General features: G+C 36.6%; 1 long non-coding RNA gene across 2 annotated transcripts in view; it reads right to left on the bottom strand.

The window, feature by feature from the left end:
- Positions 1-17,971, bottom strand: part of LOC308064165 — a 35,954-nt gene that overhangs the window by 4,487 nt on the left and 13,496 nt on the right. Inside the window, exon 1 of one of the 2 annotated variants that reach the window (XR_013928267.1) lies at positions 308-17,971. This exon is cut by the window's right edge and continues 13,496 nt beyond it. This is a non-coding gene — a long non-coding RNA (uncharacterized lncRNA). The remainder of the gene's footprint in view (positions 1-307) is intronic. The other variant, XR_013928268.1, reaches the window with a different exon arrangement.

Here is a 17,971-nt window from a genome sequence, read left to right as displayed (position 1 = left end):
CACACATCTTGTGAAACACGCATGTCGTGAAACACTGCTACCCACGCCCTTAACTTCTGGCAATTCAGACAATTTCCTCAACTCACCATTTATTTGCAGAAGGGGTCAACATAAAATTTTAGTCTTCTTAAATCTGAAGTGGATTGGACTTTGGAAAACTCTAAATTTAAAATGTATTTGTCACAAAACCACTGGCTTAAGCACTGCATTTAACGCTGATTTATGTTGAAATTTCACAAAATAGTAGTTTGGATGTGCCCATGTAAAGTGTTGATGGGCGACTGTAAGGCCCAAAGTGTATCCTTACCTGCATTTCATCCATAAAAGAGATTAGTTTCTTCCAGATAAGAGTTGAGCGTTTTTTCCTGGCTTGATATGTCTCTGGCTCAATCTCTATCTGTAATCCAGACAAGGTTTCATACATTTGTGAATCTCTACACTGTTTCAGGCAGCAGTTCATGTTTGTGAACTACTGAATATTATGTAAAATATATGAAGTCCACTATCAAGTAAAATAAAGGCCATAAAATATAAATAGGTAGTATTTTAAAAGTTTAAGAATAGTATTGAAATAATTAGCACATTAGGATGTTATATACATATTAAGATGGATAAAAACCTGGCTGGATGATCAGACTCAGGGGTTGGTGGTGAATAGGTCAACTCGTGAAGTCTGGGAACAAATGAAGTATCAGAGGGGTCTGTATTGGCGTGGTGGGTTAGCTTTGGCCTGCAGCCAGACACCCACCTCTTGCTCAGTCCCCCTCCTCAACAAAAAGCAATAAATAGGATGGAAAAGCTTGTTTGGTGAAAATAAAGACAGGATGATTGCTTACCAGCTACTGTCACAGGCAAAACAGACTTGAATTGGGGAAAAATAATTTAATTTACTGACAATTCAAATAGATTTGGTCATTGAGAAACAAAACAAAAAACCCAACAACTTTCCTCCACCTGTCTTCTTTTACCCGGAGGGGTTGCCCAGAGTGGTTGCACAGTTTACATTGTCAGAAGTTTTCAAGACTCAGTTGGTTAAAACCCTGAGAAATCTGGTCTGACCTCAAAGCTGAAGCTACTTCAAATTGACTGTACTAGAGACCTCCCAAGATCCTTTCCTGCCTGAATGATCCTATGATCTTTTTATCCTAATAATTATAGTAAATTAAAAAGCCAAGCATAAAGGAAATGTGATCATCTGACAGTTATGCTAGCATGACTCACAGCATGAATGCATGCAGTGATAAGTCCCATTCCCACTGACATCAGTGGGAATCCTGCATTTCTGGCAGTTTCTTACTCAGCATGAACATGAGGAAATGCAAAATTTTGACTCCTGAAAAATGTAGAAATGGCAAAATGCATGGCAGAACAAATGAAGTACTGATAAAATATGTTCAGTCCAAAACATCTTAAGGTCTAAGAAAGACCTTTTACATTATTTAAAAATGTAATATGATTTCTCAGTTTAAGGAACATAAGGTTTTATCCCAAATGACAAAAGCTTAGTCTTTTCTGAATAATATCTTGTCTTTTTTGAGCTCCACCTCTGAAGATTCAGATGTGTCTACCACTACCTTTGGAAGCAACATCAAAATCCTGTAATAAAAATGGTGGGTGAATACCAAATATTCTGTGTGTGTATTCCTGCTACATATTTTCCTGCAAACGAAATGCAATCAACCGTTTTATTTTTTCCTCCTGTGAATAGTTTTGAGTTTAGAGAGATTTTTAAGACAAATTCAGCTGTAGTACTTCCAGGTTGTTCTTAGATATGTTGCAATCTCTTGGAAGTTATTTGTTCCCTTATTCTTGGTCTGAAAGTTGCAATGTTAAGAGGAGCATTGAAATGTGGTTACCAACATTTACATACCAATACCCAAAGTCTTTCTTTTCCCTATATGGTTCATTACAACTTGAACTGCATAGAAACCTTAAGAAACCAGACGTTTTGCTCTCATGGACTTTTTCAGCATAGCCCATAAGCTCTTCACTCTCCGTGCAGAGAGAGGTGGAAGTTGGTGATGTTGTCAGATGTTACTTTGAAATTATGCAGCATTTTTTATTCTTCAAACCTACCCAAACTGTGATCAATTTTGACATGAAATGGGACTTTCATCCCTGTGGCATGCCATTCACTGGCAATTGGCAGAGACATTCTTCACCACTTTAGGAACAGGACTGACAGAGTAAAGACCATCTCACACTCCTGTTCCTTCACGTCTGTGTCATCTGCAAGTGCCTCTTAGTCTGTCCTAGGAAGTCTGTGCTCTCAGCACCTGTAAGCAGTCAAATACAGCATCACTGTATAAAAGGATTACTTTTCAATAATGTATGTATTATTTATGATGTAGAAATTGGATTTAAATATGCTCTAAGATTTATGAATAGTTGTTAAAGCAAGAACGTTGCTGAGGTGGTTTTATGACTGTAATACTCATTGTTCACATATTAAAGAAGATAACTACAATAAACTGGTACAATGAAGAATTTGTTTCTCAAGGTACATGCAAAGGTAAATGCAAAGGTGGTTTGCATTTCTACCTCCATAAATTCTTGAAATTATCAAATGTTCTGTTCCTGGCACTTATGAAGATAATCTGCTTCATAAAAAGTCGGCATTGTGTTTGAGCTTGTCTTGTTCTCTGGCACAAAGATACTTTCCTACAGGAAGGATTTCCAGGTTTAAGAATCCAAGGAATGCATCTTGTTCTGACAGAATTATTATGTTTGCAACAGTGCATCTGTCTTAGAGATATTAACAGCATACAAGTTCTCTAACAGGAATCCAGAGTTTTGTAATAACATACACTTTTTTTTACTTTTGAATTCTCTGGTAAAAGATTAATAATTTGTTTCATAGAAAGACAATTCCGATTATATCAAGATGCCTATGGATACCATGCCTAAGCTCCGTTTATGATAGACTGCATTATCTTTAAGCAACACTGATACTGTAAACTATATATGCTCTGCATTTGACGAGCCTGGCAGTGTTTGAAAGTTGCTTTAACTGGTCTCACTTCAGGGGAATACATCAAGTATGAAATTACGCATCTGGACAGAGTCAGAACAGCTGGAAGGTACTTCCAAACAGCTGAAGTGGATTTGAAGTTTTTGATACTCAGTGTCCAAATGAGATCTGAAATATGACTTATTTCATCTGTGTCACAGAAATGTAAAGCTCACCTTAGTTCAGCCATGATGACCAAGACAAACCTCTTCCCTGCTCCAGTTTTTTCCTTTCTGGAAACATTTTTGTTCCTACTGGAAACGTTTTTCTTTACCTCTTTTCTTTTTCACTTGGCACTCTTCATGTCTGATTGTCCTACTTTCCCAGAGGATGGAAGTAGCCACAGTTACTCTCTTACAAAATCTGCCCTTAAGCTTTTCCTCTTCAGAACATTTGCAGCCATCTTGAGCCTACTGAGGGAAAGTAATTTACAAAATAGTCTTTGGCTAAGAAACAACAACAAAGATAAAAAAGTTCTCTTTCTACAAAATGATGCTATAAAAAGACTGAAAAATAAAGCAGCAGTACATCACCCAGACTGAAGGTCAGCTTTTACTTTGCTGCTTCGCTTTTCTATCACTGAATACAAACAGCGGTGCTGGATGCCTAACTTTTTCCACAAAGGATATATGCATTTTTAAGTACATTTGAAAGAAACAGTATATGCTGGCTCAAACTAAATGCAGTGCTGCCAGCATTCCTTTTTCTCTGTGAGGCAAGTCATGTCCCTGGAAGCTCAGGAGTGCCAATTTAGCAAAGGTCAGCGTGATGCACATTTTTTGGTATGCCCAGTGATCTTGCTCATCACCAGTTAAGACACTAGTGTTTGTCATCATAAACAGCCAAAAGATCAGTCTTAACACAATGTAACAAACTTGAGAGACCTTGACCTGAGAAAGATTTCTGCTTTTTCACTTTATCCAAAGAATATGAATGTGCAAAACCTACCAAAGTTAAAGATATTTCAACCAAGTGTTTGGTTTGGGCTTAAATCTCATTTCTTATATTTATTAAAGTATTTTTTACAATTTCTTTTGAACATTCCAGCTAGTAATGTATTTAATACAGTCCTCCATCAGTCTGTAACTAATTATTCTTTTTTCCTGGCAGTTTTCCTTTTTTTTGTTTCTTTCACCTTCCCTGTTGTACATATGGCCAAAAGATTCAAAATAGTCTCCTAAATTCTGCTAAGCATTCAGTGAGGTGAGACTATCTGGGTAGCTATATGTGCTTTTTCAGATTGTCAGTGCTTACTTCTTTTGGAAACTGACGTGGGAAGATCATAGGCAGGAGTTGAACACCAGGCAGAATAAATAAAAAATAAATAAGTAGCCTTATAGAACATAGAAAATGGGTTGTACGGTGTATTCCAATCCATGCCTCAATTACAACCAGAAGCATTTATACCTTTGTCAGTCCTAATAAAACTACTCTTCAGGAGCACCACAGCTGCAGACATTCCCCCGTTTCTCAAGCTCTCCTAAGTGTATTTATACTCCTTATGGTAAGAAACTATCCTGTACTTAAACTGATTTTCCCTGCTGCAGTTTATGTCACCCACCATGGACCTGGGTGTACTGTTCTGTTTCTTTTCCTCAAATTTTATATATTTAAAAATTGTTATTAAATGTTTTTTCCTCTCCTTCATCTTTCACCTTTTGTATGTCAAGCTTTCTAGATGTTTCTTTTTTTTTTTCCCCCTTGGTTTTCTCCAGTTGGTCTACACTGGTGTACACTGCAAGACCTACTAAAACCTAGATATAGCTGAAGGCCTTATTAATGTTAACAAAGCAGAAGTTTATTTCATGCCTTTTGCAAGTTATACTACAAAATAACCTATCATGTTCAGACTGGGACCTACTCTAACTACCAAATTTGCTGAAGAACAGCTACTTAAGTAATCATTCCCCTGTCATATTAGGATTATATTTGCCTAAGTTATTACCTTGGACTCGTCATACAGAATTGCATCCCTAATAAATTTAGTTCTGTTCTTTTAGACTCTTCATTTTGCCTTTGCTTTTTAAGGGCATATGTGAGACTAAAGCAAATATGATTCTTAGTTATTAATGAAGAAGTGTCTTCTATGACTGGCTGGAAAGACCTCAAGGATTGAAATATTTATTGTTCAGTCTTGCAGTTTGAGGGATTAGTCAGAGTTTAGCTTATCCAAAAGTGAAAGAGTAATAACTTGCCCTGATTTGTATCTTTCTGCCTACAGTTAGGAGTCATTGGTCTGTTCTTTCAAAGTTGGGTGATGCCCTTCTAACCCTTGCTATTGCTTACTCTATAATAAAGTACTGTTGTGAGCTCTCTGAAGGTTTATACTTAAATTCTGTTTATAATCTAAATCTAGGATAGGCTTTTGTTAAGTAGAATATCTCATCTTGCTTTTGCACCAGGATCTCTGACTTCCACTAATTGTTTTTTTGGCTTTTCACTGGAATGTAAAGTGAAACCATGGGAAGAATTACAACAGATGTGGACAACTGTTAAAAATTAACAGGAAGAAAAAGTTTGCTACCTTTTCCTCCAAAATACTCTATTTCAGATATATTTTAGTGTTTAGCTAAACAAGTAAGGAGGCACCTTTCTTTGCATAATTTTAATAAACAAACATTTTGATATTTCACTAATTCATTCCCAATTTCTCTGAGATTCCCAAATTTTTCTGTCATGGGAAATACTCAAGAAACTGTCTTGTAAAAAATAAACCTATTTTCAGATGGTCTTATTCTAGAAACTCCACTTTAAATTGACTTCCTCCACTTGGTTTCTTTGGATAAAGCATTTACACCAGTCTGAGTTCTACCTCCTCTGTGGAGGAGAGGGTTCATGTTTGGGACCTATCTTGAGAGGATAAGGATCTCCATCAGTTCCTGCAGCTGCCAGACAAGACCAGCACACTTTCTTGTCAGCAATCTACCTGCTAGAGGTTTTATGAGAAGTCCTGTTTCAGCTTTGAACCATCTTTTTCCCCATGTTCATGTTTATCCTTGAGTATATCATCGATATACAAAACTTACAGTGGAACAAGGAGGACAGCTAATGCACCAGCACTGGTCTCTTCTTCCAAAAATTGGTTATGATAGATAAATTTATAAAACTTATACTATGGGTGCACTACAATCTGCTAAATTCAGTAAGCACAGAAATCTTCAGTGCCAGGTCCAATTTTGGCTGACAGCACCATATATCTTGCTAGTGAAAGTTTTTTGTAGCACCATTATGAAAAGCTGCAGTTTATGTCTTCCACACATCTGAGCGTGTCCAACACATTTGAGATCTTTAGTACAAATAGCTTTCTCTGAAAAGTATGGATAGACTGTAAGCTGGCTGAATCGCAACGTGAGCAAGACCAGGCAGAAGAAAGGCTAGGATGTTAAGGAATACTTTAGCCTTGTACACAGGTTCTTAAGCCTTCAACTGTGGAGCTGTTCTCATTCCATTTCATCTGGAAAAAAGAAATTTGTGGGAAACATTAAGAATGGAAAGTTTAAATAAGGCTAAATTGCAAAGATACCAGGTGTTATTTCAAAAAGTTGGCTTCTCAAGTGGTCCTCTTCCATGAGAAAGTGAGTACAGTGTATATGATCTCTTGCTGAATCTCAGGAAACTATGTGAGATTTTACCAAAAATTGCATAAAAAAATAACAATTTTATCGTCTTTTTTAAAAGCAGGTTCTGATGGAAACACACACAAACACAAAATACAGTGTGTTCCCTGTTCATAAGATGTAACAAGAATATTTAATTGTGCCCTATTTTAACTCAGCATCCTTCACTGTACATTACACTGATGTATTACTATATGTACCTGTGCCATGTCTTGGCTGCAGAAGGGAACACAATCATTTCAACTGACTGCTGTGGAAACAACGCTTGGTTTTTCCTAATCATTTTTTTAGTGTTTAAATGTTGCATTTATTAGAATTAAATTTTGTCCATTTTTACCAGTCTAGGAAGATTAATGTGGAATTTTTTCTATTCTATGCCTATTTCTCTGCTGCCTAGAATAGAGGCATTAAAGTTACATTTTATTTTATAAAGATATCCTTATACCTTCCTCCAAATTCAAAACTGGAAGGAACATCTTTTAATGAACTGGAATAGCACATTACTGGGTTTCTTTTTCATTTTAACAGAAACATGGAAAAATGTCTTGAAAATTGATATCTATTTACTTCCAAATTAGTAACTGTTTTTGGAATAATCTGCAGTATTGTATATAATGCCACATTTTAAAAATAATAATATCGAGTGAATTATTGCTATCACACTCACATTCTTACTTCCTTTTTGTCAACTACCAAATGAAGCATTATTCAGCAATATGTGATATCCTAAGACCCGTGATTTAGGATCTGGATCCCTGTTCCAATCTTTCTTCATTAATCTTCTCTAGTAAAAGGCTAGACTTCGGTGAGATTAATATGTCCCACCACAAACTACTGAAAAGTGGCAGTAACCACAAGCTCCTAGAAATAGGATGGAGTTCAAAATCTTAGAGGTTCTTCATCACAACTTCTCTTAATGAAGCCTGGATTTCTTTGTTCTGGTTTTATTATTTGTTCATTTTTTTCACAAAATAAAAATACTTACACAGACCTCCAAGACAACCTACAATCTAACCTAATATACTTGATATTTCCTTTACTATTAAATACTTGTTTAATATTCTAATGCATACTACAACAAAGAAAAAATAGATCAGTTACAATAAGAGAATCTTGTTTCCAGATTCTAACAAGTATCAGCAAAGGGAACTGCAAAAACATATGCCCATAAGGTGACTCCAACAAATGTTAGTCTGTGTGCAGAGCATTTATGTGAAATTCATCAGGAACTGGCCACAGAGGCGGCAGCAGCAGCCCTGTCTGTCCTCTGTCCTAGCTAGACTGAACCACACACAAAACCACAGTTCCAGTTTTCCTTGCAGAATCCAATGTCTCATGTTCTCTTGAATAAAAGAAATCAATAGAGGGGTCTCATCTCTAGTTGGTAAGAGCATTCCTTTCACCAAATAATGACTAAGAGCAGAGGAGATTCTTTTTCCAAAAGGAACATACTTACCTTTCCCAGATAATACCTCTTGAGATTCATAATGTGATCTTTTTAAATTATTTTTTTTTATGGAAGACCAATCTGCAAAACAAATGAGTTCTGCTTATTTGACCAAAAATGAGCTGATTAAATGATACCCTAAATATGAAACAGCAGAAACAAAATCTTTTTTGGGGGGGACAAGAGGCTAGAGGGAAGAGGTTTCTCATTTTCCCCTCTCTTGCTCTGGTGTGTGGAAAACTATCAGCTCCTAAGAACTGAATGACTGGAAACACGTACAGGTTGGGAAAGAAGCTGTGAGTGTCCTGAAGAAGTTTTCATCACATGCCCATGATGCTGACTCCATCACATGCACAAGCTTGTAAAAGGGGAACCGTATGAAAGGGAAAACTACAATTACAGCTGCCTGAGTCTAGCGGAGAGCCGACATGATGTTTTAGATGGTTTGTTTCTCTCTGCTTAGTAGGGTTACAAGCCTCTGACATTTCAACAGATATTTTCCACCACGGCAGGGATGAGTTAGTGGGCATTCCACGTGTGTGTGGTTTCTCATTATGATGCTCCTGTCTCACATCTATTTCAGTGTAGCATTTTGTTCGTGTGCACATAAAATGTTCCACTAGGTGTTGTTAAATAGGAATTGTTCATAAGCATACAGGAAAGGGGGTGGGGGAATAGAGAACAACATACAAAATTATGATTTTCAGTCTAAGCACATGTCAGAGTTGGACCAGCTACTGGGAGCCTTAATAAACCGGAGTGAGATTAAATTCCTGTAAACAGTGTATGTACTTCCTTTATGTTTCAAGGCCTGTGAAGAGAAGATATTAGTGCAGGTCTTTCCACTCACTGCAAGGCCTTTGGAGAATTCCTCTTTCTATATGGCCAATTTACTATGCTTGTACATATTAGAAGGTTGGAAATGTCTATTGCTTGCCAGACAAAACTTTTGGAGAAGGTACTGGAAATTAGTTTGGAAGGTATTTTGTGGCCTGGAAATAGCTACAGATTTTAATTGCCAGGTATATATAAGGTTTTTTTTAAAAGCATAATAGAAGGAAAAGGCCTACCTCATAACTATACATGATTCATTAATAAAAGGACCGTTGTTTCAGGGGGTTATTTACAAGATCTTTCTTTAGGCATCTAACAGATACCCAGGTTAAGAGATGGGGCTCCCTCTACGGTCAGCATGGAGAAATATACTGCTGCAAAGATGACTGCTGGACTCAGCTATTTATAACCTAACAGCTCTGCTGCTCTGATTTGTCCTCTTCAGGCACCTGTCTTTCTCCATTGACAACAGAGATAGCTGGTTTTGAGTATCTAACAACAGCTCCTTCCCCACACCTATGCTGGACTGTGACGAAGAGCGATGTTATCAGGAACTTGACATCAGTTATGTGATGGCCATGAGATACCTTAAAGTAATGCCTCTGTGTGGCATAAATACACCACCTTGTATTTTTTACTGTTTTGTTTATTGTCTTCCAAGACAGTGCCCTCCACCATAGGTAAAGGCCCTGTTAAGAAAGCAGGAAAGCATCAAACCTGCTCCATATTTTTCTTCTCCACAAATCTGAGGTTTGAAAAACAATTCATGCTTAATGGTGTTTCCAGACATTTTCTGATTCATATTAGTACCACTTCTTTTTGCAGTTTAATAGTATTGCCTATAGAAATTACAGGCATCACATGTCTAAAAACCCAACTGTACATTAAGTAGTCTGATGGACAGCAATTTTAATGGAGGAAGCAAGCAAAAACTTATTTCCAATTGTGAAAAAAAAAAAAATCATTAAGAGGTCCCAGCAAGAACCATAGATGGCGGACAGGGCTGTACTACACAAGTCCTGGCCTACTTGAGTCAAGGTCCTATTTCAGCTTTACATTTACAAATCTAGTTATAATGTTCATTACAGAGCATTGAAATGGTTGTGCAAGTTATCTGTGATATTACTTAGGCAGAGACCTGAAAATCATATTTTTAAATCTGCTAAAAGTATGAGCTAAGAGTTGTATTGTACTTGTAGGAAAAGTCGTGGACATCATCTTAGTGTGCCTCATTTTTATTAAGGGAATCATAATGCATCTTGACACATTGTGCTGATGGCACCCTTATTCCCAGATCGATTATGGAAAATGGACTTTAAATCACTGAAGTCAAAATGAAGGTTCTATTTTCTAAAGCATGTATCTGTAATTTCAAGAAATTAACCAAGGTTCATTTCAGCTTGATCCCATAGATCTTTCTGTACCTATTCACTTATCCTGATCCAGATTCTGACCTGTGTAAGCCTTGATTTATATCTAATTTTACAAATATCTCAATGAATTCTGTAAAGGACTTTCTAGACTAAGGTAATGTTTAGAAGCAATAAAGCAATAAAAGCAATAAAGATGACAAAATGTTGCCCTGTAGTTTGTAAAACTGTTCTGTCATGGAAACAACTGTTTCACCTAGTAAAATGTGAGGGTATGAAAGCAATTACTACAAATCCTCTTTTTCACCATACTGTCTCATGTTAGGTGATTTAATTATTATACTCAGGACAACTAGGACTATAAGAATCAAATATGAATTCAAGGTTATTGAGTACAGCCTGCTGAATTCAGAGGATTTAAGATAAGATTACAGCATTTCTATTACTTTTGACTATGCCTGTTGAGGAAAGGAAAGAAAAAAACCAGCTGAAACATTGCAAGGCAATCTTTATTTGGAACCAAAATTGGTTACATAGCAGAGAAAAAATGTGTACAGACACCAGAGGTCAGTGAAACCTATCTTGTCAGCAGGGATTGAGCCGAAGAGTAGGACAAAGGTGCAACTTTAACCAGCATCTGAAATTCATTATATCTCCAAATGTAAATTCCAACACACACGGGGAATTTGAGCTCTGAGTCTGTATGATATTCAGTACTTACACATTGCCCCCCCTGTAAAGTCTCCTATTATTTTTGAATGCTTTCTTTGCTTTATTTTGACCTTTTCCATCACAATGGTGTTCATTTGAACTAAGTATGTATTACGTAGAAATTATCAGCATATTCTGTAATAAAACTGTTAAGAAACACAGTGTTACATCCTAGCCTGAACCTGCAAACACCATTAAAAGAAAAGAGTGGAACATGGGATGTATATTTTTGTTTCTATGTATAGGAGGTGATTTACAAATTTTGTAATACTCTTTTTCACACAGCTATGTTTCATGGAAAATTATACCCCATCTGGTTAAAAATGACCACAAAGCAGATCAAAGTCACAGCAAGATCAGGGCTGGAATGTCACCCTGGCTCAAAATAGTGAAGAATAGGTTTTCTAAGGTATTCTGCAAAGTTCTTAATGCCCTGTTCTTTCTTCTCCAGATGTCATGCCCCTTTTTACTGGAATTTTCCCCTCTATTTCTTTCCCACTCCTCTTTTTACAAGTTTTCTTATGGGAAAAACAAATCAAAGAGCTTTTAGTTTGAATCTAGCTTTAAAAGCTCCAAAGCCTAAGTGGATCCGAGATCAGATAAAGTTAATAAACCCCAGCTCTAACACCGATCATTTATGATAGTCCTCATTTAAGTTCCTCCATGGTTTCCTGCTAAGGAATACTGTTGTCACCTTTCATCCTCTCTTTTAATCTAGACTGTTCTTTCACTTATCTTTAGATGATGCAAATCACTGTAGCTCCACTCAAAGCAATACTGTTGTACTAATTTAGAGCAGCTGAAATATTTTTCTGTCCTCTGTACTTATTTGGCAATGAGAAGTCTTTAAGTTACCACTTTATTTTTTTGGTGCTTAGACAGTTGCTCCATATTAATTTTGCCAAATTGATTTTATTTTTCATTCAAGAGTGCTTTTAACTTTCCTAAAGTTCAAAGATACACTCCCTTTCCTCTTCTGCTTTTCTCTGCTGAACATTTTCTTCTGGAACATCCTGTAACTCTATAATGCAGCCTCTTCCTTTGGGAGAAACCAGGCCTCTGTAATAGTTATTATGTCCTAACTTTCATTTATCATGCTTGTGTCCACCATTGAGCTTCTTTCTCTGTTTGCACTTAGAAACACTTAATTTATTTTCCAGTTTCCTCAAAAATAATCATGATCGAGTTTTTGTTATTTGCCTTGTTTTAACTTTGAATTCCTTTATATATTCTCTATAATTGTAATATTATAAACATTTACTGAAAACAGCTATCTCCATCTATCTCCATGTTAAAATGCAATTGTTTTCCTCTCTCTTCACCAGAAAGAATTAGTTCTGATTTAATTTGTTAAACTTCCTTGATCATTCCTCTTTTCTCTCATTCCCATGTGTGTAAGCAGGCATATTAGGTTTGCTATCCACTGTTTTGCTCGATGAGAATACTTCTACTCTCAAAATGTTGTTCCAGGCAAAATACCATACATAAGAAGCTATGAATTTGTTACTAGTCCAACTCATGCTTTAACAGTCAGATAATCAAAATTCTTAGTTAATACAAAGAGTCTTGTAATAATGCAGTTTAACTTCTGCCACAAAATCATCCCAGCATTTACCCCTTTCTTATGGTATTATCTTCAAATTTCCAGTATGGCTCCAGGTCCTAATCTTGACAGTTCTTGTCTTCCTCAACAAAAAAGAGGTGTGGCACTTAGCATAAGTTGTCAAGATCCCAAAGTCTTCACCAGGAAGAGTGTGATGCTTCTTATGAGGGTTTCATTCTTCTCAGGAGGTGGACAATGGCAGTAATGATGCTTTTTTCCTCCTTTTTCTTGGGGTTCATTTCTGTTTATGTTTTTAACTTTTTTAAGATGGTCTGCTCAATGTTCTTTATTTTTATTGGTTACCAGTTACACAGTTCTTCTGTTCTCCTTGTTATCCCTAACATCTCTCTCTTCCTTTACTGACTCACATGTGTGCACTCCTGCAGTGGTAATTGATGGACAAGTCTGATTTGTGTTTACCGTCTTGGATATCTGGTATCATCCTGAGCTGATCATCATCTCTTCTGCACTGCATTCTTTTCTAGACATATACAGTTCATTCCGCAAAGAATCACTACCTGTCATGAATGTAAACTAAACTGCAACAACCTTAGACCTTCATAACCTGACTCTTAGACAGTTGTTGCCACAACTGAAATGAGATAACATCAGCTCAGGCCAAGAAACGCCCAGATAAATCCACAGACCTATACTGTCAGGCTACTACAGAAGCCAGAGTAAGAACACTGACTTTTGACGTTTTTGGGAAAAACAATTGTTTATAAAGAACCGACAATTTTATACAGCAATTACCTGAAATTGCAAGCCAAAATTAATATTTCTGCATCTGATAGCTCAAACTAATGAAAGCCAGCCATATAAATGCTGCTTCTTTGCATCATCATTGTACAGGAACATCTGCTTAGACCATGTTCCCACTGAGGAACAAAACTACATACGCAAAAGCGCCTTTGTGATAGAGCGAATTAGAGAATGGAAAAAAAAATCCAGTACTTTCCCCTTATAAAACCAGAACTTAGCCATTCTGGGATGCCAGGAAAATGGCTCATGAAACTAGAAAACCTTAAAAAAGGGTACTAAGGATTTGAATAGCTCCAGTATATTTGGTATACTGGCAGCAAAATGGCTTTTCCACCAGAAGTTCTGCCACAGATCACCACGCTTCTTAAGAAATACGGGCCACTTGAAGCCACATGAAAGCAGATTTGAATTCCAGTAGAGAACTGTAAGCAGCAGAGAACAAATGAAGCAATGATAAATTATTATTATCTTATGTGAAATGGTAGAAAGTGTAGGTCAAGAGCACCACTTCTCTGCTGTAATGACCACAAATCAGTTTTCTGGCACTATTTAACAAAGAATTGTAATTCCGCTCTTCAGAAATGGTTGTCCTGGTCCACAACCAATTACTGCACTCAGTCCAAGTGAGATTTATGTTCTTTGTTGGTGATTCTTTCTACACTTCGTAACACTGAGGCAGGAAGTTATGAGTTTTGCAAGATATCAGATGCACCTCTGCAACAGATCTGTATCTTCCTTTGATGAGACAAAGTCACCCAGAAACTGCAAGTAACCTTAAAATAAAAGTGCTGTGTTAAAGGAAAGCATCTTCACACCTTCAGAAATCTATTAAATGCATCAGTTTAAGTTTAGCTACCGAAGCAGTGAACCTCACTAAATTGTTCTCACTGTTTGTTTCTCATTCCCTCTAGAGCTATTAACAGCAAAATCAAGGTCTGATTTCAATGCCACTTTGCACAAGCATTCTTGATCTGAAATCTATACAAAGTCTATAGAAAAACAATCACAGTTGGAACATAGGAATTAAATTTTATGTTTACACTACTGTACAGAAGAAGCTTTGGTTTCAGCTTCAAGAAAACAGGGTTTTAATGTTTGGGACCAGCATTTTCCTAACAGAAACACACAGTAGACAGGCTGGAAAAATGCTTCCCAACTGATATTTCTGTAGCGTTACTGCCATGGGACTACAAAAGGGGTTAGCAAAAGGGGTCAAATAGCTCCGAGTTTCACCTGCTGCTGCTGTCTAGGAAAAGAGGTAGCAATTCCAAGGTGGGAAGGGGGAACAGCAGAAGATGGAAGGAGGATAATGTTACCTCCTTTGTTTTGGCTCAATTTGTCTGATCATCTTTAAGTTGGTGCAAAGACTGTGAAGGCAGGATATATACAACTTCAAAATGAAAATAGATTTTTAATTGATTATCACACAAAAAAATATTTAGGATTTGATGAGCTGTTAGACTAAGTATCCGTGTGCTCAGTACCCCATTACAACACCCAGAAAGTCTTTGCTGGCTAGGCAGGAGGGGAAGGTTGGCCTTTGCAGCTTCTGGGGACAAGTTCTCAGTCTTGTTGAGTTGCCATTGTCCCCCAGCTCCATCAATACTGGTAACTGATAACTTGACCCAAAGCTTCCTAACCAGCCTCAAGCAGACTCCTTTTTTTTTTTTTTTTTTTTTTTCCCATTAGTATTATATACATTTCCAAGTTGGTATTTCTCCTCTTGAACCCTTGACTTACTAACAATCCTGACTTACCAGTCCCACCTCTACCTTCTCTTTTTACAGACTCTCTCAGAGTTCTTTCTCAAGACTGAGGAATTTATTCTACAGTCTGAGCCCAGGTGATACTACTGGGGCTGGTCACTGCCTGGGATCCTGGGCTGGCAAAGGGGGAAGGCTGCAGTAGGGCTTATGGAGACACACTAAGGAGAGATAAAGGTGCAAGAATAGAATGCATATTGAGCCTCAAATATTTCTTGCCAGACCTGTGTGGATTCAGTGAAAATTTGAAAATATTATGCTCAAAAGCAAAGTAAAAAAAGTAAATAAAGAAGTAAATCAATTGAGTCTGATGAGAAACCTGCATTAAGTGCTCCACCTTACACTGAAAGAGATTAGGTACATTGCAACCAAGCTGTACACAGTGGGATTATTTTTTTTGGTTGTAGCTCTTCACAAGTATTTATAAACTTTTGTATTTTCCATCATTCTATCTTCATGAGTAAAGACATAAATTAAAAAGTTTGTTACAATCATAGGTTAGCATACATACACTTTAAATATAACACAGTTTTTAGAAGTTTAGTAGAGCAGACAGAAAGTTATTTATTTAGTTAAGAAAATTTTGAGTACCCTGATTGCAACTTGCATGTTGCCTGACAGATAGCAAGCCTGTCCAGCTACATGTTGAAAATAGTTTGAGTAATGTCTCTCTTCTTTTTAGGCTCAAATAGATGGAGTATTTTTGCGTTGCCTTTTCTCTTTTTTCTTCTTTGGTTTTTTTTTTTTTTTTTCCAGAATTACTTGACAAGAAATACCTGAACATATTTCAACTCATGTATTATATTCATAAGATGTTTATCTGTATATATTTATGGTTCCAAATTGTTATAGTACAGGGATATCTCAGATTTGAACAGCTTTATATACTTGTTTACTGTTACCCTTGGCTCCCTGATACATGGCACACTTTCTAATCAATAGAAGGCTATTAAAGGATAGATAATCTAGAGACTCACGCAAGGTTTAAATTTCTTGTTAAAAGAAATAAGTGAGAAGACTTTTTTACATTCTGTGAAAGTCTTTCTCTTCTTATAAGTTAAAGTGAGTATTTAATTTTTTTGCTTATTATTCTTCATATGAGAAAGAAATTACCCTTTATCACATATATGCATATCCTACACCAGAAGTTGTACTATAACAGAAGAGATTGATTGAAGGACCATGACACCGACAAGTCTGGAGCCTTTCTAAGTAGAAATTACATTTAATTTTATGTTGCCATATTCCATCAAGCATATGTGCCTGTAGAGAGATTTAGTCCCTTTGCAGAGTCATACGTATCTTTTTCAACATCTTATTTAATTGTGCAGTACCTTCAATCCCTTAGAATTAAATTGTTCCCATTTTGAGATACTGGTGTGGTCACTGGTGTCTATCTTTCTCTACTATCTCACCTACCAAAAAGGAGAGAATATCAATTCCTTCCAGTTCTCTCCTTGACAGCATTTTGAAGTAAGAAAATATATACTCATAAGAAAATTTTTCTCATTCCTCTAGAAGTGTATGTACATTGCCTGAAAATACTGTGGTCATTGCAATCACTTTAATTGAAGAAAGATGCTCTCTAAAAATACCTTTGAACAGAACTTCATTCTTTATTTGCTGAACAAACCAAAACTGGTTCTGAGTCCCAGACCCAAAGAATTAAGCCCATATTATTTCTGTTTATAAACCATTAGTCATAACAATTCTCAGCCAGTAAACCTCCTGATGTTAAGAGGCAAAAACATGCACACATTAGCCTGCTCCAGTTACTGCTGCTCTCTATTGGCTCAACAGTTGCTGATTACTGAATACTGAATTTTATTGCAAAATTTTGAGTACGTTATTTTGAAAAACTAATAAAGAATCGCATTTATGTAATTTTTCTGACTATGTTGAAATTTAATATCAGAAGCAGTATCTCTTCTTTCCTCAGTAGCTTTCTAACTTATCTTTCTTCTCTTCACATGTTGCACAATAAAACAGTGCTTTGTTACTGTTCCTTAAAATTACAGAAATATTATTGATGGCACATTTATAAAATTTTAAACTCATTATTTTCCAGATAAATCCAAGATTTTTCAGTCAGTGATAATTCAGTGACATCAAAAACTTGTAGTTATACAGCAACATTTCCAGAATGTTTATGATCCCATCTCACTTTCTAGGCAGTTGCTAGCTCAACATCACATGACATTTTGCTTTACTCCTTACAGTATTATATTATATACAGTATTATATTATATACAGTATTCAGTCTTGTTTGCTCTGAGATTTAATATTCTCTTCAGGGTAGTACTAAGAAAGGTTTGGTCTGGCACAGTTGAACGAGCTGTTAAGATCAGAGCCAATTCCCATATCACCTGTTAAAATCCCACTTCCAAACTGCTCTGCTTCCTGCTGCTGCTTTTCCCTCTGTTGTAGCCCATGCCATGTATTCTTAGCTGAGAAGGCAGCGCTGCTTGAGAAATTCACAGCCTTGAGGGCTGGGAAGAGGAGACTCATCCCTGCCAGCTTCCAACCACAGATCCTACCACCTTTTTTCAATGCCACCATCACCGCCCACCTTTAGAAACAGCTGGTACCCAGATAACACAGTGTATTCTGACATTTGCATTCAACTCTTTCTATTGCTGATTTGCATGGTAAATATAAGCACACATACAGCTTGTAGGTAACTTTTTGGACTGTGAGTAATTTGCATTACTGTGCTCATTCTGTATAGTAAAACTCAAATAGTATTAATTAAATTTCATTCTAGAAATCTGCAAAACCCTATTAAATCTCAGTAAAGAAGGACTGGAAATAGACAACTGTTCTTCCACCTTGATACAGGTAGCAAACATGGCTC

Source organism: Falco punctatus (genome assembly GCF_963210335.1).
Source record: "Falco punctatus genome assembly, chromosome: 5".
Taxonomy (NCBI): Eukaryota; Metazoa; Chordata; class Aves; order Falconiformes; family Falconidae; genus Falco; species Falco punctatus.
This window is presented reverse-complemented; position numbering and strand designations above follow the sequence as displayed.